Source organism: Peromyscus maniculatus, chromosome 7 (assembly GCF_049852395.1).
Source record: "Peromyscus maniculatus bairdii isolate BWxNUB_F1_BW_parent chromosome 7, HU_Pman_BW_mat_3.1, whole genome shotgun sequence".
NCBI lineage: Eukaryota > Metazoa > Chordata > Mammalia > Rodentia > Cricetidae > Peromyscus > Peromyscus maniculatus.
In genome coordinates this window covers 54930632-54942711 of record NC_134858.1, presented here as the reverse complement: position 1 = coordinate 54942711, position 12080 = coordinate 54930632, and positions in this window count along the sequence as shown.

Below are 12080 nucleotides of genomic sequence, written 5' to 3'. Positions count from 1 at the left end.
TGGGGATGTAGTCCAGTGGTGGAACTTATGCCTGGCATTCAGAAGCCCCTGGGTTCAGTCGGTCCCCAACACTGCAAAGACAAAGTAGCTCAGAAGACAAATACAGCCCAACCTCACTAAGCACCAAAGTGCACACCACTGGCACAGCTCTGAGAATGCACAGCAATACCAGGCCCTGACGAGTGTGAGTGATGGGGACTCCCTGCTGCCGGGGACATGGTCTGACAGATTTGGAAACCAGTTGCTGAGTAAATGGAATGTACACTTGCCCCAGGGCTGTGAAAATTCAATTCTGGGTGTGTGCCCTGGAGATGAGCGCTGATGGAAATGTGTGGTGATGTATTGTGTACCCTAATAAACTTGCCTGGAGAGAGAAGGACAGAGCCAGCCACTAGATTAGACATAGAGGCCAGACAGTGATGGCACACACCCTTAATCCTGTCACTGGGAGGCAGAGATCCTCTGGATCTCTGTGAGTTCAAGGCTACACTGGAAACAGAGCCAGGCAGTGGTGGCACACACCTTTAATGAGGTTGGCTGTGGCTTGCTCTGCTTCTCTGATCTTTCAGCTTTCACCCCAATATCTGGCTCTGGGTTTTTTATTAAAAGACCATCGAAAATTCGAACAACAATAATGGGCAGCCATTGAACCTGGTGTGAGCTGGGGTTTCTTCTCAGGCTTTTACATTAACTCCTTTAATTTCTGTGGTGGTTTGAAGAGAATGACCCCATAAGCTCAGTATTTTGAATACTCAATCCCCAACTGGTAAAAATGTTTGGGAAGGATTAGGAGGTGTGGCCTTGTTGGAGGAGGTGTAACCCTGGGGGTGGGCTTGGAGCTTTCAAAAGCCCACACTGTCCCAGTTAGCACTCACTCCCCCTATCCCCCTCCCTCCCCCTCTCCCCCTTCCCCCTTCCCCCTCCCTGTCCCCCTCCCTCCCCCTCTCCCCCTCTTCCCCTCTCTCCTTTATGGTGGTATTCTATTTGTACTGAAATGTGATTTTAATTGTATGTTAATAAATAAAGTTGCCCAGGAGTCAGAGCTATTAGAGCCATAGAAAGAGCGTGGCGGTGGTGGCGCTCACCTTTAATCCCATAGATCTCTGTGTGTTCAAGGATACAGCCAGCATTGGAGACATACGCCTTTAAGACCTAGAGGGCTGTACTTACAGGCAGTGACAAGGCAGTCATGTGTTTGGGTTTACAACCAATGAGAAGGCAGAACAGAAAGACTATTTAAAGACATACACACAGAAAATAGGTCTCTTTCGGGGAGCTAGGAGCACTGCGGGGGGAAGGGTAAGATTTTAGCTCTGAGCTCTGACCTCTTGGCTTTCTCTTTTACATTGGTTCTGTGTTTCTTATTTAATAAGACGGTTGGTTACATCTACACTCCCCCTCTCCCCTTCTCTCTCCCTCTCTCTCCTTCTCTTTCTTTTCTTTGAGACAGGGTTTTTCTGTGTAGCTTTGTGCCTTTCCTGGAACTCACTCTGTAGCCCAGGCTGGCCTCAAACTCACAGAGATCCACCTGCCTCTGCCTCCCAAGTGCTGGGATTAAAGGCGTGCGCCACCACCGCCTGGCAGCTCTCTTTTTTCCAACTCCTTGTACATCAGATATAAGCCTTCAGCTACTGCTCCAGCACCATGCTTGCCTGCTGACTGCCACATCCCCCACTATGATGAGCATGGACTCCAGCCCTCTGGAACCATAAGCCCCAATAAAATAAGTTGTCTTGGCCATGGTGTCTCTTCCTAGCAATAGAAAGGTAACTAATACCATCCTCTACCTATTTGAAGTAAGATTAAGCATTTTTACCCATTTTACAGATGAAGAAATAGTCGGGGGGGGGGGGGGGGGGAGGTTGAACACGTAGGCCACACAGTGAGCAGGGCCTGGATCGTCCAGAACCCCCAGCCCCAGCCCTCTGTGCACGTTGCTCATGGCCTGCAGTCTGTGAGGCACTTGCTGCTCATGGTACACATGAAATCCTGAGTAGAAATGTGCCCGAGGAGCCAAAGAGGGGGGATTGGACTCCAAAGTGGTTGCCCTTTTGAGAAGAGAAAGGGCCCTGAGTGGAGGGAGGCAGAGGATTCAGGGGGTTTGTAACGGGTGTCTCTATACCCTGCTGTGCCCATCCAGGTGTAGCAGGAATCTTAAAATGTTCTTATTAATAAGATCAAACCTGAGCCAGGCATTGGGGTGAACACTGGAAGATCAGAGAAGCAGAACAAGCCACAGCTAACCTCACCTCGCCAGTTCCTCAGCTGATCCTGTTTCCTCAGACTGGAAGCCTCTGAGTCCTCATCCAGAATGGATCTCAGCTGAACTGCTTCCTGAAAACCTGAAAGCTTAACCAGCCTCTAGTTCCTGGTCTTCATGCCTTATATACCTTTCTGCTTTCTGCCCTCACTTCCTGGGATTAAAGGCGTGTGTCACCATGTGTGGCTGTTTCCAATGTGGCCTTAAACTCACAGAGATCCAGAGGGATTTCTGCCTCTGGAATGCTAGGATTGAAGGTGTGAGTGCCACCATTTTCTAGCCTCTGTATCTAGTGGCTGTTCTGTTCTCTGACCCCAGATAAGTTTATTAGGGTGCACAATATTTTGGGGAACACAATACCACCACATCCGGGGACCACCTTGCAGCCCTAGCATCCTGAAGCCTTTCTTGCTGTCTCTGGCTGGCCACTTCTCTTCTGTTGGACTTCCCCAGAGCCAATGGAAGCCAAACGTGGATGCCTGACTACCATGCACAAAGACCCCAAATAGACTGTATCCCACCTCTGGAAGAGACCCGTTGCACTCTGTGAGGAAGAGGCCACCCTTGGAAGGAAAGGGGAAGTGGAGCTGAGGGGCTTGGCAGGGGGTTAGAATCAGAGCTGGAGAGAAGGAACTGGTACACAATGGTCAGAATAGAAAGGGTAGAGTGTGGTTGTTGAGCTTGGGGACATTGAAGTACAAACCCAGGCGGTGGCTAAGCTAGATGAAGGACAAGGGGAGCCGGGCACAGTGGCATATGTCTGCAGTGTCAGCAGTTCAAGGGCTGGTGCAGGAGGATCATTTAAGCCCAGGAATTTGAGACCAGCCCAGGCTACAAAGTAAGTCCCCATCTTCAAAGACCAGAAGGCCAAGATGGGGAGGGGTGGGCAGTTTCAACCAGCAAGTGGCCTTCCCCACACTGGAGTCACAGACAAACAGGGGCTGAGGTTGTGAAAAAGCGAGAGACTCAGGGGTAGAGGGTGAGTTGACTCGGAGGGAGGGAATTAGTTGTATGCAGCATGGACAAGAGTAGCAAAGAGGAGAGGGTTGATTCTGGGCCCCTCACATATACGGAGAAGCCCAGACACAGCCGGCCCCACATTGGCCTCTGGAAGGGCCCAGAACCTGGGATGTTTTGTCTATGAATGGTACCCCTCTCCTGCTAATGATCACCCCCAAAGGAATAACTAATGTCTTCTCCATGAGATGCCCTTGGCCAAGCTGAAATCTCCCCATCGAATCCACTTGCTGAGAAGCAATCTGCTCTCACCAAATTCCAGCTCTCTCCGTGGAGTGAAGCAGTTCAGTTGACAGATTCCCAATGTCTGTCCTCACTGCATCCAGCCATTCAGGAAGGGGTCCACAGATCCAGGTAGACTCTGTGTAGAGGAGCTCCTGGAGCAATTCTAAAAGCTGGGCCAGAGGCTCAGGAGACTCAGCAGGATGCAGACAGTACCATGGCCAACTCTTCCAGGAATGCCGGTTAATAGATGAGAGTGGGTTATCCGGAGGAGAGCACATTGGCAGGGTGGGGAGGGGTGTCCAGGAAAAGAATGGCCAGTGTCTCAGGGTGTAATGAAACACCATGACCAAAAGCGAATTGGGGAGGCAGAGGTTTATTTGTGTTACACTTGCATATTACAGTTCCTCATCAAAGCAAGTCAGGGCAGGAACCTGGAGCCAGGAGCTGACGCAGAGGCCAACGCTGCTCACTGGCTTGTTCCTCTTGGCGTTCCAGCCTGCCTGCTTTCTTATAAGACCCAGGACCACCAGCCTTGGGATGGCACCGCCCACCATGGGCTGGGCCCTCCCCATCAATCACTAATTAAGAAAATGCTACAGGCCTGCCTACAGCCCAATCTTCTGGAGACACAGTTGAGGCCCCTCCCCTCTGGTGACTGTACCTGGGTCAAGGTGACATAAAACCAGCCAGCATAACGGGCCCTTTGTCGGCCTGACCACAAACTCATCACTGCTAAGGCACAGTTTTTCCTTTCTGGTTCAACCCCAAGAGCACACATTAATATGAACATGAGGATATAAAATATTCACAGTCTTACAAGTCCCACAGTCTTTACAAATTCAAACACTTTAAAATTCAGTCTATTTAAAAATCCAAAGTGTCTTTTAAAAAGCTAAAATCTGGAAGGGCGGTGGTGATACACACCTTTAATCCCAGCACTCGAGAGTCAGAGGCAGGTGAATCTCTGTGAGTTTGAGGACAGGCTAGTCTACTGAGTGAGTTCCAAGACAGCCAGGGCTACATAGAGAAATCCTGTGCCCCCCCCCCAAAATCTAAACTCTCTTTAAAAATTCAATCTTTCAGTGCAAAGCTACACAAAGAAACCCTGTGTCAAAAAAAAAAATTCCATCTTTCTTGGGGCTGGAGAGAGGGGTCAGCGGTTAAAAGCACTGGCTATTCTTCCAAAGGACCCAGGTTCAATTCTCAGCACCCACATAGCAGCTCACAGATGTCTGTAACTCCAGTTCAATGGGATCCAACACCCTCACACAAACATATATGCAGGTAAAATACCAATGCACATAAATAAAAACAAATATATCACTAAAAACCAATCTCTCAATTGTGGGCTCTAATAAATCAAAAATAAATATTTTTACTTCAAGAGGGAAGAACCAGGGCACAGTAACAATCAGATCAAAGCAAAACCAAGCCCCAACTGTGTAAATGACTCTGTGTCTAATGTCTGGGATCTACTCATATCTTCTGGACTCCTCCAAGAGGCCTGGGTCACTTCTCCGGCTCTGCCCTCTGCAGCACACACAGCTTGTCTTCTAGGCCTAAGTTGGCTCCACTCTGCCACTGCTGCTGTTCTTGGTGGCTGTCCCATAGTTCTGACATCTCCACAATGCTGGGGTCTCTGCTGCAGCTGGGTAGCACTTTCGCCAATAGCCCCTCCTGGGTTCTCTTCGTGGTGCCAAGCCTCAACTTCTCTGCATGACCACTTCAGTTCTAGGCTTTCAACTGGCATTGAGGCTGCACCTTCACCAGTGGCCTCTCCTGACCTGTGCCAAGCCTCAGCTGCTCTCCATGACCCCTTCATGCCTTCAAAACCAGCACCACCTGGGTGACTCTTACACTAGCCAGTACCAGCAGGAGGTACAAACTTGGCCACCTGTGGAACACAGCTTCTGTGTGGGGACTCTCAGGAGACACTTCCCAGAACTGATGCTGGTCTCTTGTTATGTTTTTTGCTTGTTTGGTTTGTTTTTTTGTAGGTTTTTTTTTTTGTTTGTTTGTTTGTTTTTTGAGACAGAGTTTCCCTGTGTAGTCCTGGCTGTCCTGGAACTCACTCTGTAGACCAGGCTAGCCTCAAACTCAGAGATCCACCTGCCTCTGCCTCCTGAGTGCTGGGATTAAAGGTGTGCGCCACCACCTCTGGCTGCTGGTCTCTTTTTAACCGATAATTTCCCAGCTCCAGCTAACCCCCATCAATTGTCTCAGTAAACAAAAGATTTCACCATGGTGCTGGTCTCTTGTTAGTCTGTCTTTATCCCCAGCTGAGCAGGCGCCCCAGATTCTTCACACAAACAGTCCCATAGCGTCTTTGCTTCCCTCTGAAACTTCACAAGCCAGGTCTCATCATCCGCACTGCTCCCAACACTATTGTCCATGCTCCTACTGAACATCCCACGGAGCTCTCAGCACTCAGTGGCTTTTCTAGCCCACACATTCCAAAGTCCTCCCACAGTCCTCCCAAAACATAGGCAGGTCTGTTACAGCCTTCCCCCACTACCCTGGTACCAGTTTCTGCCCTAGTCAAGGTTACTATTGCTGTGATGAAACACTATAGCCAAGAGCAACTTGGGGAGGAAAGGGTTTATTTGGCTTCCACTTCCACAACACTGTTCACCGTTGGTTGGAAGAAGTCAGGACAGGCACTCAAAAAGGGCAAGAACCTGAAGGCAGGAGCTGATGCAGAAGCCATGGAGGAGTGTTTGCCATTGACTTGTCCCAGGCAGATCTCTGTGAGTTCGAGGCCAGCCTGGTCTACAGAGCGAGATCCAGGACAGGCTCCAAAACTACACAGAGAAACCCTGTCTCAAAAAAAGAAAAAAAGAAAAAATAAATAAAATAAAAAAAGAAAAGAAAAAGAAAGAGAGACAGACAGACAGAAAATGTTCTACACACCTGCCTGCACCCCGGTCTTATGAAGACATTCCTCCATTGAGGTCCCCTACTTTCTGATGACAAGACTCTGTGTCATGTTGACATAAAACTAGCCAGCACATCCAGATAAACTGAGGGAGATGCAAATCCCAAACTGGTCTTGCCTGTGGCTGAGCCAGATGAGAACAAACGCCTTTCTGAGACAGGCTAGGAGACCAAGGGCTTAGCTGTTGGGCTGTGTGGCCTGGGGCAAGTTACCTACTCTTCTAGCAGTCTTGCTGCCTGAAAGGGGGATTGTGCCGCTGGCTGAGGCATCAGTAAATAGTGACTTACTGAATGATCTAGAGCCAGTACTCAAGGGCTTCCCTAGCAGGGCACAGGGTCCTGGGGGCTCTCGAAGGGCAGCAGACACCTGAAGCCCTATGAGGATCTTGGCACGCCAAACCCCTCCACTGGTCAGTCTGTTCCCAGCTCTTCTAGCCACAGGCTTCACCAGGAAAGGGGCACACACATGGCCCGGTCCACCAAGGATCAGGAATCTTTTTTTTCTTGTAGTATGATTTTTATTTTTATTTTATTTTATTTTTTGGTTTTTCGAGACAGGGTTTCTCTGTGTAGCTTTGCGCAATTTTTATTTTTTTATTATTATTATATTTATTTTTTTCTATTATCAGCTTGATACAGTGCAAATTCTTATCCTAATAGTGAAATGTTTCACTGAGGCTTGCCCAGTGATTGAGTAAAACCAAAACTTAGTATAAGCCACAGTCATCCTAGGGTCCCCCCTGCTATGTAGCCTCCCTGGTTCTGTGGGTTGCAGTCTGATTGTTCTTTGCTTTATATCTAGAATCCACTTAGGTGTGAGTACATACCACGTTTGTCCTTCTGGGTTTGGGTTACCTCACTCAGGATGATATTTTCTAGTTCCATCCATTTGCCTGCAAATTTCATGCTGTCATTGTTTTTCTCTGCTAAGTGGTACTCCATTATGTATATGTGCCACATTTTCTTAATCCATTCTTCAGTTGACGGGCATCTAGGTTGTTTCCAGGTTCTGGCTATTATGAATAGTGCTGCTATGAACATAGCTGAGCATCTATCTTTGTGGTATGATTGAACATTCCTTGGGTATATGCCCAAGCATCAGGAATCTTAGCAGTTATATCAATGAAGACATTTTAAGTCCCGTGTCAGACAGGGGACAAGGACGAGGCTTTACCAGAGACCATGACTATAGCTACCTATCACACCATAGCCATAGAGCTTGTTCCCCCCAGGAGTCCTTGCTCCTCCCCATACCAGGTCCACCTACCCCCTCGAAGTGCGCTGGGCTGACCTGGGTCTCTGGAGCTGCCAGAACACAGCTGTGCCAGTCCCGAGTGCTCAGGGACAGTTTCACAGTGCCTGGGCTTGTCCCCTGGCTCTCCGTTGTCTTCAGGTGCTCTCCTGGCCCCCAGGGCTGGGACTGGAACAGATGAGCAGAGGCTGACACCAAGAGAGACCGAGAGACACACAAATACGTAGGCATGGGGCAGAAAGGGGAGGCAGCTGATGGACCCGAGAACCAGCAAAGGCCAGCTGGAAATTCTCTTAGAACCTTTTCTTCCCCTCCAGTTTGTGGCGAGAGACCAGGGCACAGGGCAGATCTGCATTTGGGCTATTCAGGGAGGCAGGCACTGCTCTCACCCTTTAGTGGGTCCCTAGAGACTCCCCTCAGGGGCTCCAATGAGACCCTGAAGCCCTTAGTGTTGAGAACAGCATCAGCCCTACTCCCTCAGGACAGTTCTAAGTTCCAGAACGCCTGATGTGGTGGTTTGAAAGAAAATGGCCCGCAAAGGGAGTGGCACTATTAGGAGGTGTGGCCTAGTTGGAAAAAGCATGTCACTATAGAGGTGGGCTTTGAGGTCCATATATGCTCGAGCCATGCCCAGTGAGAGAATTTACTTCCTGTTGCCTTTGGATCAAGATGTAAAGATTCTCAGCTCCAGTACCCTGTCTGCCTACATGCTGCCATGATGATAATGGACTAAACCTCTGAACTGTAAGCCAGCTCTAATTAAATATTTTCCTTCATAAGAGTTGTCTTGGGGGCTGGAGAGATGGCTCAGTGGTTAAGAGCACTGGCTGCTCTTCCAGAGGTTCTGAGTTCAATTCCCAGCAATCACATGGTAGCTCACAACCATCTGTAATGAGATCTGCTGCCCTCTTCTGGTATGAAGGCATACATGCAGGCAGAATACTATATACATAATAAATAAATAAATCTTTAAAAAAAAAAGTTGCCTTGGTCAGCTGGGTGGTGGTGGTGCATGCTTTTGATCCCAGCACTCAGCAGGCAGAAGCAGGTGGATCTCTGTGAGTTTGAGGCCAGCCTGGTCTCCAGAGTGAGTTCTAGGACAGGCTCCAAAGCTACCCAGAGAAACCCTGTCTTGAAAAACAACAAAAAACAAAATAAGAGTTGTCTTGTCATGGTGTCTCTTCAAGCTATAGGGACCCTAACTAAGACACCTGGAGTCACTTAAATCCCTTTGGGGGCACAGACCACGTTTCTAAAGTCCCCGAGAGAAGCTAAGACAAAGGACAGGAGCCCCGTTCCATAGAGCCTCCTCCACTCAGTGTCTCAAAGATGGGGACCTCAGCGAGAGTAGAACTGTCTGAGCACAAGTAGGGCACTGTCACCACTCAGTGGGTGTCACATCAGCAGCCGCTGCTGGCCTTCCACGCCGTATTTCTGAGTTTGGTAAGAGGTGCCGAGGAAGCCTTCCGCACTGCACAGGATAAACAGACTGTGACTAAAGACCACGAGGGCGCAGTGGGTCACTCGGACTTCCTGGCCTCAGTCTAACAAGATCCCAGCTCCAGGAAGAAACTGGGGGGACCAGGAAGATCGCACTGACCTGTGGCATCCTCAGCCCTGTACTATGGGGCTGACATTGTCCTCGTTTCACAGACAAGGAAATGGGTTTGGGGAAGGCATGTCTGGTTCCTACTCACTGAGTGCTCAGTGCTGCAGTGAGCCGAGGCTTCTGGGCTTGGAGGACACTCTTCTCCCAACCACCACCCAGGCCCAGACCCCCCAACAGCCAGAGTCCTGGCCATAGCCCCTCCTCACCTTCCCTGAATCTCCTGGCTAGGGGGATCAGGAGGGACATCTGATCCAGGTCATGCATCTCCCCAACTTCACCTCCCTCTTGAAGGCTCATGTCTCCAGAAGGCCCCTGCCTACCTGCTACAGATTCTAGGGTGTTGGAGTCCCCCACAGGAGTCCTCACTTGTCCACCAGACCCTGTTCTAGAAGAGGAACCAGCTGGCTATGCTGGCTGTGTGTGGGAGGAGAGACAGCTGATATACCGCCCTGGCCCAAGCCCTGAGGGTGGGGGCCTTGACTGATCCAGTGTGGGGAAGGGAAAGGAGATGGGCAGCTACACACCAGGGATTAGGCCTGGGGAAGCCTGGGGAAGCCTGGGGGGGGGGGGTCTGGCAGAGACAGAGTTGGAGGTGGCTGCTGAATATCTGGTCCTGCACGGCCTCCAGAGCTCACACGAAACCTACAACCTGGAGCCTCTTCCTTCTATCATGTCCTAGACCCTTTCCATCCCAGCCCATTGCTACATCTGCTCTCAGTCCATCTCCTGCAGGGAGGTCTGGAACAGAGAGAGGCAGAATCAGCTCTTGCTTGATCTGGTCCTTCCTCAAAGCCCAAGTCACTGGCAAGACTCAGGGATCCACCCTCACAGGGGTCCACCCTCACAGGGATCCACCCTCACAGGGGTCCACCCTCACAGGGGTCCACCCTCACAGGGGTCCATCCTCACAGGGGTCCACCCTCACAGGGGTCCATCCTCACAGGGGTCCACCCTCACAGGGATCCACCCTCACAGGGATCCACCCTCACAGGGGTCCACCCTCACAGGGGTCCACCCTCACAGGGATCCTCCTAGAGCTGTGGATGCACCTAGAGAAGAGGCCTCACTGGCACTGGACACAGGGTTGATGGTGAGCACTGGCAGAGAGAGTTAAATGGCTTATTCTCCCTCCACACTGCACACACAACTGAAGATCTGGAACATTCCTCCCAAACTCTCTGTGCTTCACTCACGGCTTCCCTTTTATAACCACCGATGCATTCATGGGCCAAATATTGCTAGCAATCCACGGAGTCTGCTTAAAGGGCAAAGGAATTTATTAGAGAAGGGAAATTCACTATCCAGAACAGAGGAATTATTGCAGGGTCCTGGAAGGCTGAGGCACAGTCCCACGCTGTTCTTTCACCTGGTCTGTCTTCAGTGTCCAAAACCACAGGGAGAGAAGAGAGAGAGTACCGCATATGTGCATCCCAGGTCTTAAGGGTCCCCAGGCAGCCACGCCCCAGCAGCAGGTACTTCAAGGTCACAGGCAGGTGTAACAGTTACCTGCTACCTCACTAGGGGCGGTGCTTCAAGGTCACAGCTAGAACAGCTACCCACTACAATGCATGCTTCGTGCTGCCCAGGGGTCGCTGAAGTCAGTCCAGGGTAGTACTGTTCTGCATGCCCAGGTCCTCCCATCTCCCCCTACAGGCTCCCTCTGGCACCCCCTGCTTCATGTGGGGTCCTCCTTGCCAAGCTGTGAATTGCCTGGCCCTTCCAGGGCTCCCGAGGAGCTGTGAGCACAGAGCAGCCTGGCTCTGGGTCTGGAAAGGATATGTGGTCCCCTGAGGAGATCCCATTCACTTTGTAGCCCTTTCCAAGCTGCTCTGTGCCCTGCCTCCAGCCTGGATCCTACCTCTACTTCTGCTGTTGTTAGGCCCAGCTCCTCCAGTTCCTAGAAACAAGGGCCCAGTGTGGCCTTGAGGACTCCATCCCCAGGACAGAGGGAGACCAGAGCTGTGTCCTGTACATGGAAGGTCCAACCCCTAGGCCCTACCCCAGCCTGGTGTTTGGGAGAGCGTGTTCAGACTACCTGGGGCCAGCTCCCATCTGTGAAGATGATTGTGGCAGCCTACTACAGCCCACCCCACTGACCTCTGCCATGGCCTCTGCGGGAGCCTGCCCCACCCCACCCTGAGCTCTGCCCATGGCCTCTGCTGGAGCCTGCCCCCCTCCAGCTCTGCCCATGGCCTCTGTGGGAGCCTGCCCCATCCCACCCTGAGCTCTGCCCATGGCCTCTGCTGGAGCCTGCCCCCCTCCAGCTCTGCCCATGGCCTCTGCGGGAGCCTGCTCCCCACCCCCAGGAGCTCTGCCCTGGGGCCGAGCTTGCAGACTCTAGCTCCTCTAGAGGCCTCAACTCCTGCAGCCTCTGGGTGCTGGGACACAGAGCAGCTAATGGGGTGTGGCCTGTCCCGTCTCCACTCCATTCTGACCATCACTAGGTCCAACCACAGCCAGTGGCCCACTCTACTGAGACTAGACCCTGCTCTTTGGAGTCATGGAGACCACTGGGTCTCTGAGTGCCCCAGCTCTTCAGAGTCCCTTGAACACTGTTCCTAGTGGACCCACAGTGGGTATCTGAGCCTTGGAGACAGCATGGGGACCGGCCAGCAATAGAGCTGGGACCAGGAGTTTATAGAATTCCTGTTGTCTGGTGGACCCAAGGAAGAGTCCACCGTGGTTACCACAGGCTGAGGGAGTGGGGTACACCTAGTGCCTGCATGAGAAAAACACCTGTGTGACCCCCAAAGTGAAACCAAACTGGGGTCCACCTTCCACTG